Here is a 25569-nt window from a genome sequence, read left to right on the forward strand (position 1 = left end):
TTACAGAAATGTAGAGTATTGAGAAAGAAGGTGTAAAAAATAAAAAGAAGAAAAAGGCCAAAACTATGACTGTAAAGGAAAAACACACTGTTTAATGGAAAGCAAAGCAAAGAAAGAGACAGAGAATAATAAGGGTCATAAGAAGAAAGAGGCACAAACTGTAGATGCTGTAGAGGCTAAGCGAAGTGGTACGAAGAAAAGCAAAACAAAGAAAGAGGCAGAGAAAAACGTAGATGAAAACAAAGAGTCCCAAACTATGGATATAAATAAGGAAAACATTGATAAAATGGGTACCACCAATGGCGGAAAGCCGGAAAAACACAATTTCGGCAAATATTCATGCATTTTTCGAATCTTTTTTTTTTAAATAAACGACGGGAAAAGGATAAAGCTGTAGTTTGATAAATCGTTTTTTGTATTATATAAAATTTTCCGTATTTTTTATCGCTGTTTTTGTATTCTATTTTCTGAATGAGAATTCAAAATGGAATTAGGTGAAAAGGGATGACACGAATGGACCTGCCTCACGTAAGATGTAAGTCGTCCTGAACGAAAAACAAGTTCGATGTCTTAGTCTCAATCAATTACAAATAATTAAGAAAAAAGTCATTAGCTACAGGCAAAACGAAAAGAGGGGCCTAACAAGTACTATTTTCATGTCATTTTTATAAATCCAAGAGCTGTAACTATGTTAAAAGTAGGTCATTCGAAACACGAACTCGACTTGTACCTCATCATCATATACATACCAAAACATTATAAAAATAAGATGTGGTAAGTTTGCTGATAAAACAACTAGTCACAGAGACCAATAGACGTCGATTTATGCAATTATAGGGCACTGTTTTCATGCTGATATTTTCATTTTTTTAATGCGAACACATTGATAGTAAAAAAAAGGAAATAAAAAAGAAAATCAGAAATTTACAGAAATAGAAAATAATGCCACCGAGTTCATATATTATACGACTATTACATGCTCCTGACTTTGGACAGGCACATAAAGAATGCGGCGGGGTTAAACATTGTTAGCGAGTTCTCAACACTACCCTTAAGGTGGTTCTGCCATTTACAAGTGCGCAGTTTTTAACGCATGAAAAACTATTTTGACGATATTGGAACGCGGGCATGTCTGAGAGCACCTCCTGATGTCAACAACCGATGCAAAACTTTCTACAAAAAAGGAAATACGGACAGTGTTAATTTGTCAAATGAAATTTTAAAAGGACAGAAATAAAGGCATGATGATGTGCATTAAAAAAAGAAAATTGTGACATGCTGTACGACTGCCGATGACGAAATTTTTAAACATATACAAAGGACCTAGATGTAAACAACTGTATGATGTCACCGTACAGCCTTCAACAACGAGTAATACCCATATAGTATGGTATAAAAGGCATCGTTGGTTCATCGATCTTTATCTGTCATACATCTTTTTTATGCCCCCGCAACTAAAAAGTTTGGGGACATATTATTTTACCCCTGTCCGTCTGTCCGTCCGTCCTTCCGTCTTTCCGTCCTTCCGTCTTTCCGTCCTTCCGACCTTCTGTCCGTCCGTCCCATTATGGGTATATAGTTATTCCGCATAACTCCTCCTACAGTTTGAATGCTAGGAAGTTTTTACTTTGCGATCTGTTTGTACATATATTGAAGATGTGTATGTGGTCAGGGTTTTGATTTTTATTAATATTTGCTCTTTTGGGAGATAGTTGAACTTTGTCATTTTTTGGAGTATTTACTTGCATAAGAGGTGCATAGCGTTTCCGGATAACTCTTCCGACAGTTTGAAAGCTAGGAAGTTTTCACTTTGCTGGCTGTTTGTACATATATTGAAGGTGTGCATGTGGTCAGGGTTTGATTTTTATTAATATTTGCTTTTTTGGGAGATAGTTGAACTTTGTCATTTTTTGGAGTATTTAATGCATAAGAGGTGCATAGCGTTTCCGGATAACCACTCCTACAATGAACCATAGACCTTTGTGCTCCCATGCTTAACTTTGTGTATTTTAAAAATGACACTACGCATCTGCTGAGGCATCATTTGTGTCTCCCAGACACAATAATATCTTGAAAGAAAGTCCTACCGTGATTGACTTGATTGACCGGCGAAAAGTCTTGAGGGGATAGATGCAAAATCTTGTTAGATATCTGCTTTCAAAACCAATAGGATGTGCAGTTTTAGAACAGGTAAAAGAAGAAACGTATTCTGCCTTTCCCAACCATGAACATGATCGATTATTAGATGGGCTGTTGATTGCGTAAGGTCCAGAGATATATATCTTAAGCATGCTGAATAAAACGGACATATACCTTTAAAAAGTGGAGGAAATGAAACGACTAAAAATCCAGTGACATTTTTGGGGAATATTTATTTTGACACGATGAAAACAGGTATCCACGAACTAATCAATATCACCTCATCGTATATAGACCACACTATTCCTTTTTCATTTGTTTCGAGTATAGGGAACCATTTTTAATTTAGGGTTAGATTTACAAATTTGGCTTGTGTTAGAGTACCCCACCCCCCCCCCCCCCCCCACACACACACACACTCACTTCCCGATTTTGTTTTTATTTATTGTTGTGTATACATTTTGTTCAAATGTATTAGGACCTTTTATGGTCAATGATTTCATTGTTTACTAGGCCATTCCCATGGAGGCGGAGCTAGACAGTGAATAACTACTTCTGAGATTGAAGTTAGAGCACTGGTCTAAGCTCTTTCCATTCTTTGTTTTTCCTGTGACAAGCGACACACGGCGGGACAGGAGAATGCAATTACTAAAATATCATTCAGTTAACGCACTCCTCTAAAAATAACAGAATTTAACTCCGTCGAAGATCAAAGGAAAAATTACCATTCATGTTACAGGAATATGTATTGTTCCAATTAAGGGCCCTTGATTGGCAGCATGACATATATACACACAAAACAATACACTATATTTGTAACAAAAAACATATTTTTTACATTGAAATGAGCATAACGAAATCAGATATCTATATTTTAATTAGATTGGTCTGCAATCGGTCTGCAATCAAACTTTAAACACAAATACTATTGTAGTATGCAATGTTACGGTTCAAGTACATGCATTTACAACAAGAATATGACATGCATCTTATATATAATTATTTAATATTATTCACGATGGATTGTCCAAATACATTGTTAAAGGATTCCAGAATTATATAAAGGTGTGCATTGATGGGCATAATATATGTCTAATATTGATTATTTCGTAAATGATCTATTGATGGTTTTATTCGTAATATTTTGTGGTTGTGGTAGGGGTTGTGGTTTTCACATAAATGATCGACATTAATCCTTATACCAGTCTTCAGACATTTAATTATAAAACATTTCAGATAAATATCACAAGGCCACACTTTGGTCCTTCAATGGGTCAATTTCAAAAGCCTTAAAACAAATCTCTGCATAAGGGTACAGGTTCAAAACAAAACTTTGGCCGAAATCTACGATCCATAATGTTCTGCAATTCAAGAGTCCCAAGATTGTATTGAATATATAGACTCAAAACTTGTCTGGGTCAGGGGTTGCAGCCAAGGTTATCTTAGCTAAAAACTGCAAAAAGACGCTCAAGTTATCTTATATGCTCTTTTGTAGGATTAATTTATAAAAAGATATAAAAAAAAAATAGTTTGATACAAATATGTACATCTTTTTATCGTCCAATGCACAAAATGACCAAATTACATTTTTCTAAGTTTGTGAGAGAATAAAACAATAACATAAACGGTACCAATTTTTCTGCACCAGATGCGCATTTCGACAATAAATGTCTCTTCAGTGATGCTAGAGGCCAAAATATTTGAAAATTCAAAGCTTATTAAAAAGATGAAGAGCTATAAACCAAAAGGGACAAAAAAGTAAAGCCAAAGCCGGGCAAGGAATCAGAGCTTTGCATGAGGGAGATACATTCCTTGATTTTAAATAATTTTCAAAATTTTGTAACAGCAAATTTTAATAACACAAAATCCGTGTTTTCATGCCAGTACCGAAGTACTGGCTACTAGGCTAGTGATACCCTCGTTCGTTGAAGTAGTCAAGAAGACATTATTATTTTTTCAGGGGTTGACAGGATACACGTAATCGTTATAAATTTTAACTTCACGGTTCTAATGCAAGCAAATTTAATAAACAATGATGTTATACAGTTGGGTTTTTTTCACCTTACATAGGGCTTTATTTCTGATCTTATTTCTGTGTACACAGTTCTAAATCTACATATTTCACCTTTATCAATATTACGAAATCCGATTGGACGATTCCATATATACCATTATGTTTTAGGGTTTTTTAGCTTCAGTGTCGAAATTAATTCAGAAGAAAATACTGTTTAAATAAAAACTTTTATTTAGGCTTTGCAGGTAGTCATAATAATATATACATATGTCAAGATTATAATACAAATGAAATACCATGTGATCATAGATTATAACTGACAAATAAACTCTGAATTAAAGAACTACTAAGAAGTATCTTTATAAATATAAAGAATGAAGCATAACAAAATAAAAATTCTATGAGATACAAATGAAATGTAAATTTCATACCCGCCTCTCATACAAACTTATTCCACATTTAGGGAAAGGGAGGGAGGGTTTTGAAAAATGAACAAACGACGAAACACAATGTTCATTAACAAATTAACTACGCTGATAGAAGTTTCAACGACAAACTAAGACATATTTAAACATAAAAATTCTAAATTATTAAAATGTTGACTACCTGTTTTCTGGTGTTTCTGAAAAGTGAAAATCAGTAGTGAGTTCTACTTTTAAACTGAAATTTTTATCCAATATAAATAACTGTACTGCGTGACCAATAAAAAACGTGTTTAAATTAAATTAGAAGTCAGTCCAAACTAAACCTTGACCAGAGATGTGTTCACTGTTAAATGAAGTGAGACCAATTGTCCATTTACCAATTCACTAAATTATTTTTCTGATTCTTCAATAATTATTCATTTTTAATCAAAAATTTACAGTTGGTGTATAGTATTAAGGGTTGTCTGCGAGAAATAAATCATTTTTCTTATAGATTAACTAAATTCAAAACCTATATAAATATAGTTAACATATATATTTTATTTAACTGAGTAAATTGATCGGAATGTGAATGATACATAGACCTAAAATTCTTTTTGGTCTATCCCAGTCATGACATTTGCGCGGGAATTTCTTCCATTGACATCGTAATTTAATTTACTTTGGATTATTGTTATCTTTAGATGTAATATGATAGGATTTAATGTGATATTATTTGTCTCTTCTTCTATAGTACATAGTTTGACGTCAGGTTTGTACACATGAAGTCTCTACAGTGTCTAGTCAGATATGAAGTACTCATTCTCAATTTTATTCTGCATATCCCACCCCTTCCCTACGTCACCCTGCTCGTTCGCTCAGTAATTCTCGTATCACTGCTTTGAGACAAAAGTGTCTCTTCTTCTATAGTACATAGTTTGACGTCAGGTTTGTACACATGAAGTCTCTAGTCTAGTCAGATCTGAAGTATACATGTACTTATTCTCAATTTTATTCTGCATATCCCACCCCTTCCCTACGTCACCCTGCTCAATCGCTCCGTAATTCTCGTATCACTGCTTTGAGACAAAAGCAGGAATTATCAGCAACGTCATAACTCGGGTCATAATGTCTGAGGAGATGTAATCAGCGACGTCACAATTTGTGAGGAGTCGTTATCAAGCTTGCTTTCGTCTAGCGTAAAACTGTCTTAGGGCTAGGCCGAGTTAGGGAGGTGAAAAAGTCAGTAATAGAACGATAAACAGATAATCAGGTTTTCTTAGTATAGATACCTTAAAATATCACCCACTGTTGCCGAGGATACAATTTTATTCATTTTAGCTCATTAGCTGCGCTCTCTCACCAAAAACGTTTAAAACTGTTTTAGGGAGGTGAAAAATACCAGCAATAAAACGATAAACAGATGATCGATATTGTAAAATATCAATGTGTAGAAAAGCCAATGATCTACATGTATACATTTAGACTTGTTTATATTTTTTCGTTTGGACTTGTATTATATTTGCCTTCGGGTTTATATGATCCGTTCATCCTATTTTGACTCCTCAAAATTCAAGAGTCTATCCTAAATTGAGGTAAATTGTATGGCTTTCCAAATACCGTTTCGATTCCTAACATCACTGAAGAGACATTAATTGTCGAAATCCGGATATGGTGTACAAAAACTTTTGCACCTTCTTTTTGCGGTATACCATCTTTTCCGCAAGTTTATTGTTTTCTGTTTAGTATAAAAATTATAAATAAGATCCATTTATTACATCGGTGATCCGTTTATTTGGCAATCGCCAATGGCAGTCAGCAGGGTTTAAGAACATTTGTTGTTCGACCTGTTAGTCAAATGCGTTTTGTTAAAATATGCCTTTTCACTTTTTTGGTCTTTTGGAAAATGTTGTTTGTGCTGTATTTAGACCCCTCTAACAAGAAATTTGTTTTGCATGCACACGTATAAAAATTGCGGTTTTTATCCAACGCAATCATAGGTTTGAACGTTGTTTTCAATTTAGACTTGTTTATATTTTTTCGTTTGGACTTGTATTATATTTGCCTTCGGGTTTATATGATCCGTTCATCCTATTTTGACTCCTCAAAATTCAAGAGTCTATCCTAAATTGAGGTAAATTGTATGGCTTTCCAAATACCGTTTCGATTCCTAACATCACTGAAGAGACATTAATTGTCGAAATCCGGATATGGTGTACAAAAACTTTTGCACCTTCTTTTTGCGGTATACCATCTTTTCCGCAAGTTTATTGTTTTCTGTTTAGTATAAAAATTATAAATAAGATCCATTTATTACATCGGTGATCCGTTTATTTGGCAATCGCCAATGGCAGTCAGCAGGGTTTAAGAACATTTGTTGTTCGACCTGTTAGTCAAATGCGTTTTGTTAAAATATACTTTTTCACTTTTTTGGTCTTTTGGAAAATGTTGTTTGTGCTGTATTTAGACCCCTCTAACAAGAAATTTGTTTTGCATGCACACGTATAAAAATTGCGGTTTTTATCCAACGCAATCATAGGTTTGAACGTTGTTTTCAATTTAGACTTGTTTATATTTTTTCGTTTGGACTTGTATTATATTTGCCTTCGGGTTTATATGATCCGTTCATCCTATTTTGACTCCTCAAAATTCAAGAGTCTATCCTAAATTGAGGTAAATTGTATGGCTTTCCAAATACCGTTTCGATTCCTAACATCACTGAAGAGACATTAATTGTCGAAATCCGGATATGGTGTACAAAAACTTTTGCACCTTCTTTTTGCGGTATACCATCTTTTCCGCAAGTTTATTGTTTTCTGTTTAGTATAAAAATTATAAATAAGATCCATTTATTACATCGGTGATCCGTTTATTTGGCAATCGCCAATGGCAGTCAGCAGGGTTTAAGAACATTTGTTGTTCGACCTGTTAGTCAAATGCGTTTTGTTAAAATATACTTTTTCACTTTTTTGGTCTTTTGGAAAATGTTGTTTGTGCTGTATTTAGACCCCTCTAACAAGAAATTTGTTTTGCATGCACACGTATAAAAATTGCGGTTTTTATCCAACGCAATCATAGGTTTGAACGTTGTTTTCAATTTAGACTTGTTTATATATATATATATATATATATATATATATATATATATATATATATGTGTCAACCGAAAAATACAACTGATTTACACCACAACAGTTGATGTATATATATCCAATCTCATTCTAGTCCGTTCAACTGACAGAATCTGTTTATATTTCATGAACTCTTAACAAGAGTCCTCATGGACTATTCTTTATACCAATATCTGGCAGCCATTTAAGGGTCGTTTGCATTCAAAGTTGAATTATAGTGGGTTTATTTTGCGAAAAAGAACTCAATTTCTCGATAGCTAACGTTTTCTTTATATTTTGCTATGTCAAAATGACCTAAATATAAAGGACAGTATATAGTCCTAAAAATGGTATACATGTATCACGATCTACACATTACATTTTAGCAGGAAAGACTGCCTTTGGAGTATATCACCACTGGTTCTTTTTAATTTGATCTCATCCACTAAAGTCAATCAAGTAGAACATTTGATGTCGGGTTTGTCCACATTTTGGAATATATTAATACATGTATAGAAATACTGTTGAGTCTGTTCCAAAATGCCTCCACAATTTGGAATATATTAATACATCTATAGATGTACTGTTGAGTCTGTTCCCAGATGCCTGATATACACTTCAATGTTTATTATTTATTGAAAATAAGTGGAATCATCTTTTAGAAAAGTTGTTCCTATGGTAATGAATCCCCCCCCTTTATAAGTTAAAAAGGCTACATCTGTTTTTTCTTTTTTTTAAACCGCAAAATATCCCTCATTTTTTTGGGGGGGGGGGGGGGGGGGGTGGGGGGGGGGGGTGGATGTTCCCACCCTGTTTATTAGTTGAATGGTGAATCAGGCCATTACTCCTCAATTGTATTGATGTATAATTTTCATGTTGGGACAGTTTTCCTCATTTTTGAAGGCTGTATAGTTGCCTATAATTAATTTGTTATTTGAACCTCTGTGGATAGTTGTCTCATTGGCATATGACATATACTGATTTTTATATGGATTGCAGACCTGAAAAAGATGTTCAAAGTTGAATATGCTGCAAACTTCAAACAACCTACTACAACTTATTTACCATGAAACTGTTGATCAGAACTATATATAAATGATTTCATCCCAGTCCTCATACATGTACCACTATCAATCAACACAACAAATGCAAATAATCATGATGTCATGAAAGTTTTTTTTTTAATAAATCTTGAATCTTTATATCAATATAAACTGAATCCCAATATAAACATGTTGGGGGTCTTTTACTGCAGAATATACAGTATGGGTTTTTTTTCATTTTTATACGCCTGTTTACGGGACGTATAATGGTATACCGTTGTCCGCCTGTCTGTCCGTTCGTTGTCAATATGTCAGACATTTACTTAAATACGCTTTAATAAAATCGATAAAACTTTGGTGAATTGTTTATATCTATTGACGTGAGCTCCCTTTCTTTTTTTATAAATTTTTAGATTTTACGTTTCCAAGTTTATTCTTAAAAAAAGTGGGATTTTTCAGTTTTCAGACTATAACTCAAAAATCTTTCAGCAGTTCTCATGAAACATTGGTGAACTGTTTATATCTAGTGATGTAAGCTGCTGCCTTTAGAATTTTATAAATTTTACATTTCCAAAAGAGGGACGAAAGATACCAGAGGGACAGTCAAACTCATAGATCGAAAACAAACTGGCCAAAAATACAAAGACAAAACAGACAAATAATAGTACAGATGACACAACATAGAAAACTAAAGACTAAGCAACACGAACCCCACCGAAAACTGGGGGTGATCTCAGGTGCTCCAGAAGGGTAAGCAGATCCAGCTCCACATTTGGCACCCGTCGTGATGCTTGAGACTATTTTCCAAGTTATGGGGTTTTATATATTAAAAGTGGGGGATTTCCCAGTTTTGGATAATGTTTTCAGCAATTCTCATTAAACTTTGGTGAATTGTTTATATCTATTGATGTAAGCTCCATTTTTGATTTTCATAAATTTCAATCTAATATGACATTGAGAAGTAATTGAACTTTATTCTTTGAAAATGTGACGAGGGTATCATGCGCTCATGGCGCAGCTGTTTATTGAAGGTGATATGCATATGGTTGCCTTTAATTTCTTACATCCATTTTATTTGAATTTTAGGGAATTGTTGTTATTTATATAAACAAATCCCACGTCGATATATTACATGTACAACAATCGGACATCAATCCACGCCAACCTGGATGTAATTGAAAGACATCTAGAGGTCAATATATAGTCTCAAACAAAAGACAAAATAAGGAAAAATATAGCAATTTTTTTTAGAAGAATTATTATGAAATTAGCAATATTAAAAATATATCGTTTAAAATATTTTGAGTTTTAGGTTCCACCTACCATTTTAGAAAACTGGGATTTCATTGCGGCTAGTCTATTAGAGGGGTATTTCATTGGTTGTAGATATGGAATCTTATTTTATCATGAAGTAAGATTTGAACATCGACTTGAGGAATGAAGGTGGAGTAAAGACCGAATGTCAGTTTTAGTGTTATATTTGTATGTCAATTTTACTCTTAAATATGTATACATATATTATTGATTCAGTGGTGATGGTAAATAGACACTGACAAGTCTTAGATAACATTTTACAGTTATGAATGTTTCTTGATCAGTTAACTAAAATAAGGTGGAGGTATGTTCTTATTTACGACAGAGGAGCACTCAACCTATATCAATTTTTGCATGAAGCGATTGACAGTTGCTAGATACTGAATGCTTTTACCACAAATTTGTGAAAGTTTTAACAGGTAAATACGATAATAAAATTCATGTCTTTTTCAGGACTTCTGATCCAACCATGTAGTATGGCATGTTATTGAGATATGGTTTTGGTCGATGGATGTTCATGAAGGACCTGTAGTACAAAGTATATCACTGGATTGAGCTCTTTGTCTAAGTGTATTATGAAAGTGCTTTGCTTTGAGCTCAGTTCATTGTTATGCAATTCATTCTTTGTGAAATAAAGATTTGACAGACAACTCTCATGTACAAGGAATTGTCAAAGTAGTATCCATTCTATGTACAATGTAAGTATAAATAGGGAGATAAAAGCATTTTATTTAGATTTGAACCAAACATTTTTTGTCCAAAGTTAAAAAAAAACCACAAATTTACCAAACAATGCTACTCGTGCTACTAGCAATATGATGCTAGATTGTTTTGTTACACTTTATTTTTAAACATCTATACTGCCTACTGACAACTCAGTCCTGAGTATAAAGGGTCATTCAGTATGTTAAAAAAAAGACCAAAATTCATCAGGCCTATCTAGCCTAATTGATTTCTAAAACTATATTTCATTGTACATGTTCAACATTTATCATTCATTTGTTTATTTCTTAATTTGTGTGGATTAACAGTAAATGTTAATTACTACAGTACACTTTCATACCACAACAAAACTGCCTTACTCTATTGGTATCACTTATATTTGTATCCATGTAACAAAAAAAATTGAAAAGAGAATATTTTTGCAATACCTTTTTCATATTGAATACTATAACTTTTTAGATCTTTAGACATATTAAGTAGATGTTCATATCTACTTGAAATTTTATCAGATGACTTCTGTAGCAGTTATGAGTCTTTGAAGCATACTCACAAAGGTTCTTTTGTTGATATCATTTTCATACTGGTCAAAACTGTTTTTTGCTTTGACTTGCTTTGGAGGAGATATTTTCAAAGAATTAATAAAAAAATAACACAGAGGTTTAGTTTTTAGCTCATCTAGCCCCAAGCATCATGTCAGGCATTGTCATTACTAAAAACCATTAAATGTCTTCTAATCTGAGAAATAATTCCGACATTTAAACGGAATCTTTTACTTATGATACTGATGATCCACCACAACGTAATATAAATAGAACCATACAAATAGTAAGCAAATACATGTTCTCAGATACCATCTCCCATATAAAAAAATCACATCATGAAAAATAAACCTATTATGTGTTCCTCTCCTAGCTACAAAATGTATCCAAAATCAAAGATGTGGAACATATTCTATCATAATCATTTGGTAATTAATGCAATTAGTGTCTCTTCCATGCCCGTCTTGAACATAAAAAACTAAATATTAAATAAATAACACTCCTAATGCTCAGTTTGGTTGTCATTGTGCAACACAGTTAATAATATAGAACTTCTTTTGTCATATAAAACACTGTCAAACATCCAAACATACTATCCACACTGATCTGTGTCCACACTTGTAAACATACAAAAAACTTAATCTATCGTGAAGGTAATAACAAACACATGTAAAATAAGAATTGAATGCTTCTTTACTGTACTTTTATAGTGTTGTCAAAGGACACGCATTTTCTAGTATAGAGAGTCCATGCTTCATACAAAATTTGTTTCAATCAACGCTTTTAAATCCCAATTAAATTACAAAAAGAACCATGCAATCATTAAATACACAGTAATTAGATATAATTCGCACATCATTTACTGTATAAGTACTGGTCTTAATGGGTGTCAATTTTTGTGGATTGTGAAAACATATTTGGTTCCTTCGTTTTTTTTTTTCAATTTGTGTTTTTATGATAAACATATTCGCACTCAATGGAAAATATGTAATTTTTATTGTAATTAATTTTGTAGCTGAACGGACCCATGAAATTCCTGAAAATGATCTTGAAGTATAGATTCTAGGTACTGACGTTGTTTATCATCTAATTTAATAACGTGTTATGGTGTTCTTTTTATTTGTCTTTGTTATTTGTTTTTATAGTGATTAAGATTATAACACAATGTTAACTGCTGTACCCCAATTTTTGACATTTTTACCTATTATGTCTGTTTGTTTTCCTCACACATTGTTGTCAATATATTAAAATTCTATGCAACTGTCATACAGTGAGAGGTTTAGCTAGCTATAAAACCAGGTTTAATCCACCATTTTCTACATAAGGAAATACCTGTACCAAGTCAGGAATATGACAGTTGTTTTCCATTCGTTTGATGTGTTTCAGCTTTTGATTTTGCCATTTGATAAAGGACTTTCCGTTTTGAATTTCTTTGGAGTTCGGTATTTTTGTTATTTTACTTTGTTTTGGCATTCCATTAACAAAAATATTTTCATAGCACATTTTTATCTAGATTATATACACACTAAGAAGACAAAAGTTAAGTTAAAAGCAAGGAATATCATTAAAGTGATATGAACAGCAATATTTAAAACTTAGAAATTCTACAAACAATTTGTTTAGTGTTTTTATATAAAAAGTTAATGAGTTTATGATATTCATCAGATGTTTGGTATGTTCACATTTCAATTTAACTCCAAAGTTTTAATTAAAACAAGGAAAAAGACAATTAGATAAAAAAAGGAGTTTTGTTATCGTCAACAAATTGTTCCATTACCTGCATTAAAGATGATGCCTATGACTTACCATAAGGACTACATTATTTCAGACATAAAACACATAATATTGTGGAGGCTTGAAATAAACACAAAATTCAATTACATTCTTAAGACTGTTTTTGAGTTTATAAGGGATTCATTTCACTTCTAGGTTTCATATGTTACTTGCAGTTATCTTTATCAATTGAAAAGGGATCGATATATATGTGTTTTAGCTAACGCAAAGGTCTAAAAATTATGTACAGTTGATGCATTTGTATTCAAATTATTCTGAAAAGATACATTTCAAAATAATCGTTCTTTTTATTTAAAGACAATGATTATGTTCTAAAAAGTCAAACCCCTTCCTTTCGCTCTCCTTTTCTTCAACACCCATTCACCGACCTAACCCATAGTTTTAATTAATCGTCCCAGAAAATAATAACAACTTAACATGCAACAGATATAAAGATTACTGAAGTTCAAAAAATAAAACAAACGGTGCCCAAATGACGTCTATAGCATCTACAATGACAACTGGCCTCGTAACATTTACAACAGCTTGACTGATAACAGGTCCAGCAACACTGACAATAGCAGACGTTTTAAATCATCCCTGCAGTACTAGTCAAAATATATCGAAAAACAAGACAACAACCAAATACAATTCCAAAGAAAGATAATGCAGGACGATTAAAGTCTAAAAATGCGATGTATCCACAAACTACAGCAATTCCTATAGAGCCATATCCTGCAAAAAAGTTGCAAGAACAACGGCCCACATAGATGTCTATCTTCTAATGTTTTCTTTCGTCTCTTAGGAATTAAATTGTTGAACACAAAAGACAAAAATAGTATAGTTTCTATTCCTGTAGAGACAGCAACAGTCGCCAAACACGTCGTCGGGGCTGCTTCATAAATAAGTTTCTCTGCAATATTAGAAATAAAATTCGTATTAGTGTGAACCTTCATGTCGTCAAGGATAGCACTACTTGTGTTTTTAAAAGCACCATGGATATAGGGCAAATGAGCAGCCAAGTCAAATCTGATATCCGCTTCGTTGCGTAAATTACCTCCCCTTTTGTCCCCACATTTAATAATGCTACTTTCGACAGTAAGGCATACAATAGCAACAACAATTACTCTTACATAAGATCTACGCACAAACGAACCAGCAATGGCACCAAGAGCAGCTACTAACAAAGCTGTTTTGAGCCCTACTTCTTTACAATCTATGATTAAAATGTTGATCAAATCATTAAAACATATCTTGGAGCAAGTTTTGGTGTCTGCCTGATCACTGACACTCTTTCCGGTTAAAATTTGGTTGATTGCATGTTCACAATTGTTTGATAATACATCACACTTTCTCTCACCAATTCTATCGCTGAGACGATTAAAAGCTTCCTCAATTTCTTTTCTTGTACTTGGATAGTTCTCCTGTTCAACTAAGAATACACCCTGCTCAAAGTTTAAAATAGTATGTGTATGTGTATAATTGTCGATTTCTGCTGTACAAATTTTCAGATGCCATCACAATTCTCCGTCCCAATTTCAGCCGAGCTTGTGTATTGTCCGATGGTGACAACATCTATACCATCAGATACTTTAGAGATTGCCAACACCAGGAAATGGTGGAAGTTGTCTTGAACAGCTTCTCGTTTCACTTTTATATGAGACAACGGTTTATACTTATGTCGAAAATCATCATAATTTTCCAGTTTATTTGAATCTTTTTCCTGGCAAGGAATTTCGATATTTTCATCTTTAAATTCAATTCTTATATCTTATAGTATCATCTTCACCATGACTACAAACCTACAAAATTAAAAAAGAACGGATTTTTACATATTTTTCTCTTATGGTTAGAATATGAAAACTTGATTAATTGTTGCCATTTAAATGTATGAATGAATGATTGATACTAATATGACGTGCATTTTTCGCTTTGTAAACAACAGCGTGATAAAATTCTCGATATATCTATACTTAGCGCAGACTCAGAGATGTACAAATTGATGGCTGTTACTATTTACCTTCCACATAAATCCATATGTATCGTAACCTATGTGCAAACACTTTGTCGATTTCGTTGTGTTCAAATTGTAATTGAAAAAGAAACTACAGAACCGTTATTCCTATTCTAATGCATAACAAAAAGAATTAATGAACAAGAGAGATATGATTCGCACCTAAGTGGGTGGATATTGGATCAATTTCTATGAAATTATGGCTAAAAAAATGTATAAATCAAAATAAAATTTAAATTCCGCGAAATTTCATGAATCATATTGGTGCATTTACGGCATGTCATAACATGACATCATACGAATGAAAAAACTCAACCTAAAGGTTTTCCGTTACGTATACGCCCTAAGTTCGGATAATATCGCATTGAAATGAAGTTTTGAGGTAGATGTTGTTTCATTTTCTATTCTATTGCATTATTCGCACATTTGTGGATTTCAGCAAGTCAACATGGCGGCTCACTGCTTAGTTACGACATATCAACTGTGGATTTGACAGTAAATATTAGCCAACAAAAAAAAAAAGTTTGGGTTAAAAATTATAAGGATTGAACACATTTTTTCTAGTGGTTATTTAAGAAATAATCCATACAAGACTTAAATTTATTTGACATGTGTAGCTTTTATCTTACAGGGCGTAAATTAGAACATCCATACCCACGGCAATCTTACCTTCGCTTCAGTTTTTTAAATTACTGTATCTGTTCTAATAGAATCGAAATAATTCATGGAAGCCATAGATTTGTCGGACATTTACAGATGGCCTGGGCCGTGATATTCGTTAATTTGGATAAAATTAAAGAATATCACAGACCAGGCCATGTGTAAATGTCCGATAAATCTTTGGCTTACATGGAATATTTCTTAATTTATATATATATATATCGCCAATGGCAGTCAGCAGGGTTTAAGAACATTTGTTGTTCGACCTGTTAGTCAAATGCGTTTTGTTATAATATACTTTTTCACTCATTTGGTCTTTTGGAAAATGTTGTTTGTGCTGTATTTAGACCCCTCTAACAAGAAATTTGTTTTGCATGCACACGTATAAAAATTGCGGTTTTTATCCAAAGCAATCATAGGTTTGAACGTTGTTTTCAATTTAGACTTGTTTATATATATATATATATATATATATATATATATATATAAACAACTCGTCTAAACATCAGCCCAACATTGTTAGATCTGTAAATTTGTTTTCCCAATTTTTTCTATTCTTCTCTCGCCGGGATTCGAACTCATGCTACTGAGATATCGTGACACAAAATCGCCTGCACTGTATCCGACGCGCTAGACCACACGACCACCTAGGCTTCACAAAATAAAGCTTTCGGTGCCCGGGTGTTACCTTTCCTCGTCAGTTTTAATCTAGCGTCATAATACAGTACATGATATATAAGGCATGAAGATGGAATTGTTACAGATCAGCTGAAATATCTATTGTAAAGGATCCTACAAATAAATGCAAGATACATTCACAGAAATAATTATATTTTTAAGTACGTCTGAACCAGTGATAACTCTACAACAGATTTATATATATATATATTTATAAGTTGTATTTTGATGTATGAATGTAAACTGTATACATGTATTTTGTGTGAGAGCCTCAATGAACATAAGACTAGTTCTAATTGAGTTACCCTCTTTAAATAAAGAATTAATTGTTATTACTATTATCATTATTGACATGTCATGTCATGTCAAAAATAGGTATATATATGTGTGGGCAACTTTGATCTATGGCAGAAGTCTTTGGTAATACGATAAAACCAAGCAATAGAAACGAAATGTTCCTATTAAAATAAACATTTTCGTAATTTAAAATGTAAGGAATATCATAGAAAACTTTGTTTGTACTTTTTTTTAACACTTAATAATAGATTTATTGCACAACTTATCTTAGTTATAGCGAAAGGTCGTGCGACATAATCAGTCAAACAAGCTTTTTGGATAAACTCATAACGGAACGATCGTTGTCATTAGTCAATTCAAACCTTCGACCTCGAATAAACTTTCAAGCCCCGCCCAAGCACACCTGCGAAAGAAGAACTCTCTTACTATTAACAATCGAAAATAGAAAGGTTGGTTGCGTAAAGGATTGTGTACTTGATTATCTTATGGCAATTCTAGCTTAAATACATGTGCATGTAAAATGTATTTATATTAAATTTTGTGCAATAGTTCTTTCTAAGGTCTTTCGTCTTAAATTTTTGAATTTCGTAAGAAGGGGTCTTTATTTTTTTTCACGGCGAAATATTGAAAAGTAAAATAACAAAAATACCGAACTCCAAGGAACCACCATTAACATGTGCAAAAAAAGCAAAACAATTCCTGGTTTACATATAATAGTTCATAAACCATTTGTTTTTTGTATAATAATCCCACATTTCAATGATGGAATGAATAAACTATTTGTGTGTTAAATCTTCTGTTCAACAGTACTGCAAATACGTTACAAATCCTACTGTTCCCTAAAAATATTTCTTAACTGTTTTATCACATTGTTTGGATGGTATATATATGTAGGACTCGGAACCGCGATGGTCACGCTGAAATGCGATGGTTTGACGCTGAAGTGCGTTTTTGATCACGCTGAAGTGCGATGGTAACATGTGACGCTATCTTGTTTGTAACTACGCCGAAGTGCGATGGTGGTTACACTGAAGTGCGATTGATTACATAAACTATATTTTCGATGTCGATGAAAAAGTCAATTTGTTTGTTAAAAGCAGCTTTTCGTGTTTATTAAGTAAATCATCAAGAATATTAACCCGTTTAATTAAACACAGTCATGATAAATATTTCCAGTCCTAATTGTAACGTTGAAGTTTACTTTGGACAAAAATAAGCCAACGTTTATACAATTATTCAAGACGCTACATACAAAGGTTATTTTCTATAAAAAACAGTGCTAATTTCAATGACTGAAAATGCGATAGCTGTTTAAAATTCAATATAATAAGGGCCTTATAAACTTATCACCGTCAGTGGTTTTTACTGCAACTGGAGAAAACATGGATAGTTTTTGTATACTAGTATCCGACATGAATAAAACTTGTAAACAGATTTTAATACTACCGGAAAAGGGAAATAATTAGTAGACAGGGGACAACTAGAAAATTTAGAACCTTTTTCGAAATCTACAGAAGTTCCGTTTTTTACGTACTATGGAGCTTCGAATTCTCTAACTACATATGGGTCCGCAGAAAGACTTTCCGTATTACGATATTACGGTAAAAGTGGAACTCATGAGAGCTGAGGGCTGAGAATACGTTATGATAAACTGTTATAGAAGAATAATTTAAAGAGAACGATCTCTCATTTAGTATGAAACTGTAACTAATGACATTTATAGACCATCGCACTTCAGCGAACAAACCATCGCACTTCTGCGAATACCTTCGCACTTCAGCGTGACCATCGCACTTCTGCGAAGACCTTCGCACTTCAGCGTGACCATCGCACTTCAGCGTCCCCATCGCACCTCCGAGTCCTACATATATATTTACATATTAAGGTACAATGTAACTATAAACATCAGAAAAGTTAAACTCACATGCTGTGGATTAAATATTAATCCTAAGATACAAATTTTCGTGGATTTCGTGGTTATAGATAAACCTTGAATTTGAATGTCCAATAAAGCACACATTTTCTATTGGTCTGTATGGAGGCTTAGGCAAAACCACGAAATCAAATCTCCATGAAATTACAATTTTTCTTCAATCATCGAACATTTGTATCCACGAAAATAAATTAATCCACAATAATATAATAAATAAGACTGAACTAAACTTCTTTCAGTCTTAACTTTATTGGTAGTTGCAGAGAAGGATCAGGATTATGGTCAAAACTAATAGAAAGTTTGTATTGCAATGGTAAGATTCAAGTAAACATAAAACTGGTCTTGTGTAAAAATAATAAGAAGGGGTGGTATGATTGCCAATGAGACATCCCTCTTAATGACGTAGAATTTAACAACTATGGGTCACTGTAAGGCCTTCAACAATGAGCAAAATCCCTTTTTGAAAATCATTTACCTTCAACTCCTTTCTTTAAATAATAATCGAAGTTGTGTTAGGTCACTAGTTTATTACATAAATAAATCTTTTTTTTTAGGAAGACTACAATGTATACATATTTTAACACATTATGAAAAAAATTAATTAGATAACATGGATGTTTTATAAGAATCCATAACTTGACTGGCAGAAAACAATCACAAGGCATTCAAATATTATGTCATTTTTCAATAAAATGCATTATTTCTCCATGACAACATTACAACAATGCATAGTAAACATACAAAAAACTTAATCTAACGTGACGGTAATAACAAAGACATGTAAAATAAGATTTGAATGCTTCTTTACTGGACTTTTATAGAGTTGTCAAAGGACACGCATTTTTTGTATAGAGCTTCTATGCGTATTTACATTGTATCATAGATCAAATTTATTTGTTCAGTGTATGTTCACTGGTGTTAATATGTCTTTTGATTGATATTTTATAGTGTGTCTTTCTATGTTGTGATGTTACACTATTGTTTCAGATAAGGGTGAAGGTTTGGTACCATTAAAACGTTTAAACCCGCTGCAATTGTTTGCACCTGTCCTAAGTCAGGAATCTGATGTTCAGTAGTTGTCGTTTGTTGATGTGGTTCATAAGTGTTTCTCGTTTCTTATTTTCTATATAGATTTGACCGTTGGTTTTCCCGTTTGAATGGTTTTACACTAGTTATTTTTGGGGCCCTTTATAGCTTGCTGTTCTGTGTGAGCCAAGGCTCCGTGTTGAAGACCGTACTTTGACCTATAATGGTTTACTTTTATAAATTTTGTCTTGGATGGAGAGTTGTCTCATTGGCACTCATACCACATCTTCTTATATCTATTCATACAAAATTTGTTTCAATCAACGCTTTAAAATCCCAATTAAATTACAAAAGAACCACGCGATCATTAAATACACAGTAATTAGATATAATTCGCACATCATTTACTGTAGAAGTACAGGTCTTTAATGGGTGTCAATTTTTGTGGATTGTGAAAACATATTTGGTTCCTTCGTTTTTTTCAATTTGTGGTTTTAAGATAAACATATTCGCACTCAATGGAAAATATGTAATTTTAGTGTAATTAATTTTGTAGCTAAACGGACCCATAAAATCATTGAAAATGATCTTGAAGTATAGATTCTAGGTACTGACGTTGTTTATCATTTTAATAACGTGTTATGGTGTTCTTTTTATTTGTCTTTGTTATTTGTTTTTATAGTGATTAAGATTATAACACAATGTTAAATAATGTACCCCAATTTTTGACATTTTTACCTTTTATGTCTGTTTGTTTTGCTCACACATTGTTGTCAATATTATATAATTCTATGCAACTGTCATACAGTGAGAGGTTTAGCTAGCTATAAAAGCAGGTTTAATCTACCATTTTCTACATAATGAAATGCCTGTACCAAGTCAGGAACATGACAGTTGTTTTCCATTCGTTTGATGTGTTTCAGCTTTTGATTTTGCCATTTGATAAAGGACTTTCCGTTTTGAATTTCCTTGGAGTTCGGTATTTTTGTTACTTTACTTTTTTTGGCACTCCATAAACACAAATACTTTCATAGCACATTTTAATCTAGATTATACACACTTAGAAGACAAAAGTAAAGTTAAAAGCAAGCAATATCATTAAAGTGATATGAACAGCAATATATAAAAATTAGAAATTCTACAAACAATTTGTTTAGTGTTTTTTATATAAAAAGTTAATGAGTTTATGATATTCATCAGATGTTTGGTATGTTCACATTTCAATTTAACTTCCAAGTTTTAATTAAAACAAGGAAAAAGACAATTAGATAAAAAAAAAAGAAGTTTTGTTAACTTCTTCAAATTGTTCCATTGCCTGCAAAACCAATCAAATTAACAGATGATGCCTATGACTTACCATAAGGACTACATTATTTCAGACATAAAACACATAATATTGTGGCGGCTTGAAACAAACACAAAATTCAATTACATTCTCAAGACTGTTTTTGAGTTTATAAGGGATTCATTTCACATCTAGGTTTCATATGTTACTTGCAGTTATCTTTATTAATTGAAAAGGGATTGATATATCAGAAGTGTTTTAGCTAAAGCAAAGGCCTAAAATTATGTACAGTTATGCATTTGTATTCAAATAATTCTGATAAGATACATTTCAAAATAATCGTTCTTTTTCATTTAAAGACAATAATTATGTTCTAAAAAGTTGGACCCCTTCCTTTCGCTCTCCATTTCTTCAACACCCATTCACCGAACTAAGCCCATTGTTTTAATTAATCGTCCCAGAAAACAATAACAACTAAACACGCAACAGAAATAAAGATTACCAAAGTTGAAAAAAACAAAACAAACGGTGCTCAAATCACATCTATATCATCTACAATGACAACTGGCCTCGAAACATTTTCTATGTTGTGTTTTATGCACTTATATTTGTCTGTTTGTCTTTTTCTGTTTTAGCCATGGCGTTGTCAGTTTATTTTCGATCTATGAGTTTGACTGTCCTTCTGGTATCTTTCGCCCCTCTTTTACAACAGCTTGACTGATAACAGGTCCAGCAACACTGACAACAGCAGACGTTAAAAATCATCTCTGCAGTACTAGTCAAAATATATCGAAAAATAAGACAACAACTAAATACAATTCAAAAGAAAGATAATACACGACGATTCAAGTCTAAAAATGCGAAATATCCACAAACTACAGCAATTCCCATAGAGACATATCCTGCAAAAAAGTTGCAAGAATAACAGCTGACATAGATTTCTATCTTCCAATGTTTTCTTTCGTCTCCTTGAAATTAAATTGTTAAATACGAAATATAAAAATAGTAAAGTTTCTATTCCTGTAGAGACAGCAACAGTCGCCAAACACGTCGTCGGGGCTGCTTCATAAATAAGTTTTTCTGCAATGTTACAAACAAAATTCGTATCAGTGTGAATCTTCTTGTCGTCAAGGATAGCACTACTTGTGTTTTTTTAAGCACCATTGATATCGGGCAAATGAGCAGCCAAGTCTATTCTGATATCCGCTTCGTTGCGTAAATTACTTCCCCTTTTGTCTCCACATTTAATAATGCTACTTTCGACGGTAAGGCTTACAATAGCAGCAACAATTACTTTTACATAAGCTCTACACACCAATGAACCAGCAAGAACACCAATAGCAGCTACTAACAAAGTTGTTTTGAGCCCTACTTCTTTACAATCTATGATGAAAATGTTGATCAAATCATTAAAACATATCTTGGAGCAAGTTTTGGTGTCTGCTTGATGACTGACACTCTTTCCGGTTAAAATTTGGTTAAATACATGTTCACAATTGTTTGATAATAAATCATACTTTCTCTCACCATTTCTCTCGCTAAGACGATTAAAAGCTCCCTCAATTTATTTTCTTGTACTTGGATAGTTCTCCTGTTCAACTAAGAATACACCCCGCTCAAAGTTTAAAATAGCATGTGTATGTGTATAATTGTCGATTTCATCCATCAAGAACGTCTACTGTACAAATTTACCGATGCCATCACAATTCTCCATCCCAATTTCAGCCGAGCTTGTGTATTGTCCGATGGTGACAGCATCTATCCCATCAGATATTTTAGAGATTGCAAACACCAGGAAATGGTGGAAGTAGTCTTGAAAACCTATTCGTTTCACTTTTATATGAGACAACGGTTTACAGTTACGTCGGAAATCATCATAATTTTCCAGCTTATTTGTATCTTTTTCCTGGCATGGAATTTAGGTATTTTCCTCTTTCAATTCAATTCTGATAGCATCATCTTCACCATGACTACTAACCTACAAGATTAAAAAAAGAACGGATTCTACAAAACAAACAGACATAAAAGGTAAAAATGTCAGAAATTGGGGTACAGCATTTAACATTGTGTTATAATCTTAATCACTATAAAAACAAATAACAAAGACAAATAAAAAGAACACCATAACACGTTATTAAGATGATAAACAACGTCAGTACCTGGAATCTATACTTCAAGATCATTTTCAGGGATTTCATGGGTCCGTTTAGTTACAAAATTAATTACACTAAAATTACATGTTTTCCATTGAGTGCGAATATGTTTATCTTAAAACCACAAATTGAAAAAAAACGAAGGAACCAAATATGTTTTCACAATCCACAAAAAATGACACCCATTAAAGACCTGTACTTCTACAGTAAATGATGTATATATATAATTACTGTGTATATAATGATTGCGTGGTTCTTTTTGTAATTTAATTGGGATTTTAAAGCGTTGATTGAATCAAATTTTGTATGAATAGATATAAGAAGATGTGGTATGAATGTCCAATGAGACAACTCTCCTTCCAAGTCAAAATTTATAAAAGTAAACCATTATAGGTCAAAGTACGGTCTTCAACACGGAGCCTTGGCTCACACAGAACAGCAAGCTATAAAGGGCCCCAAAAATAACTAGTGTAAAACCATTCAAACGGGAAAACCAACGGTCAAATCTATATAAAAAATAAGAAACGAGAAACACTTACGAACCACATCAACAAACGACAACTACTGAACATCAGATTCCTGACTTAGGACAGGTGCAAACAATTGCAGCGGGTTTAAACGTTTTAATGGTACCAAACCTTCACCCTTCAGATGGCCCCTAAATAAAATTGTGTACTAGTTCAGTGAAAATGGACGTGACACTAAACTCCAAAACATATAAATGAACTAAAAATTAAAAAAACATACAAGACTAACAAAGGCCAGAGGCTCCTGACTTGGGACAGGCGCAAAAATGCGGCGGGGTTAAACATGTTTTGTGAGATCTCAGCCCTCCCCCTATACCTCTAGCCAATGTAGAATAAAGAAACACATAGCAATACGCACAGTAAAACTCAGTTCAAAAGAAGTCATGTACATCTGTCATTAAATCAAATCAAACTAAAAAATACGATCCATGAATTCATTTTCTGAAAACAAGAGACGTTTTTCCATGAAAAGCGCCACTTTTGATTGACATCTTTTATTCATGAAAAGAACAGTTAAGTTTAACCTTTGACATGTGTCATCGCCCATTAATGTTACAAATCACATATAGCCACGCCTTACTCATTAATAGAAATACAAAAATTTTGTAGTGAGAAAATATTTTACATACTTCGCTGGTCATTAAAATGAAGCTATTTCAAGTTAAACTAGACAAAGTGATGCCCCAGCACTCCACTCTGAAGTAACTGTAAATGTCAATGTAGGACTTTCTTTCAAGAAATTATTGTGCCTGGGAGACACAAATGATGCCTACGCAGATGCAAAGTGTTATTTTAAAAAACACAAAGTTAAGCATGGGAGCACAAAGGTCTATGGTTCACAGTAGGAGGAGTTATCCGGAAACGCTATGCACCTCTTATGCAAGTAAATACTCCAAAAAATGACAAAGTTCAACTATCTCCCAAAAGAGCAAATATTAATAAAAATCAAAACCCTGACCACATGTACACCTTCAATATATGTACAAATAGCCAGCAAAGTGAAAATTTCCTAGCTTTCAAACTGTAGGAGGAGTTATCCGGAAACGCTATGCACCTCTTATGCAAGTAAATACTCCAAAAAATGACAAAGTTCAACTATCTCCCAAAAGAGCAAATATTAACAAAAAATCAAAACCCTGACCACATGCACACCTTCAATATATGTACAAATAGCCTGCAAAGTGAAAACTTCCTAGCTTTCAAACTGTAGGAGGAGTTATCCGGAAACGCTATGCACCTCTTATGCAAGTAAATACTCCAAAAAATGACAAACTTCAACTATCTCCCAAAAGAGCAAATATTAATAAAAATCAAAACCCTGACCACATGCACACCTTCAATATATGTACAAACAGACAGCAAAGTGAAAACTTCCTAGCATTCAAACTGTAGGAGGTGTTATGTGGAATAACTATAACGTTATGTACCTCTTATACTCCAAAAATGACGAAGTTCAACTATCTCCTAAAAGAGCAAATATTAATAAAAATCAAAACCCTGACCATTATCATAAATTACAATATAGCATATGCCTTTCCCAACACCATGAAAATGGTCGATTTTTAGATGGGCTGTTGATTGCGTAAGGTCCAGAGATATATATTTTAAGCATGCTGAATTCACGGACATATACCTTTAAAAAGTAGATGAAATGAAACGACTAAAAATCAAGTGACATTTATGGGGGATATTCATTTTGACACGATGAAATCAAGTATCCACCAATATATTAATATCACATCTTCGTTTATAGACCACGCTATTCCTTTTTGTAGCCCTCATCGGGCATTCATTTGTTTCGAGTATAGGGAACCATTTTTAATTAAGGGTTAGGTTTGCAAATTTGGCTAGTGTTAAAGTAATCCCCCCCCCCCTCCCCCCCCAACACACACACACACTTCCCGAATTTTTTTTTTTTGATTTATTGTTGTGTATAC

At 33.0% G+C, this 25569-nt stretch overlaps 1 protein-coding gene and 1 long non-coding RNA gene across 4 annotated transcripts in view; one reads left to right on the plus strand and one right to left on the minus strand.

Annotated features, from left to right (window-relative positions):
* LOC127698708 (uncharacterized) overlaps nucleotides 1-25569 on the plus strand; it is a 55524-nt gene that overhangs the window by 25382 nt on the left and 4573 nt on the right. The window contains exon 3 of one of the 2 annotated variants that reach the window (XR_007980933.1): nucleotides 7-444. The exons of the other annotated variant lie outside the window; for it this stretch is intronic. This is a non-coding gene — a long non-coding RNA (uncharacterized LOC127698708). Of the gene's footprint in view, nucleotides 1-6; nucleotides 445-25569 lie in introns of those variants that run through there. 2 annotated transcript variants of the gene reach the window in all.
* The window catches only part of LOC127698667 (uncharacterized), a 46624-nt gene that overhangs the window by 12727 nt on the left and 8328 nt on the right, over nucleotides 1-25569 (minus strand). The window lies entirely within an intron of this gene.

Source organism: Mytilus californianus, unplaced genomic scaffold, assembly GCF_021869535.1.
Source record: "Mytilus californianus isolate M0D057914Y unplaced genomic scaffold, xbMytCali1.0.p SCAF_4, whole genome shotgun sequence".
NCBI lineage: Eukaryota > Metazoa > Mollusca > Bivalvia > Mytilida > Mytilidae > Mytilus > Mytilus californianus.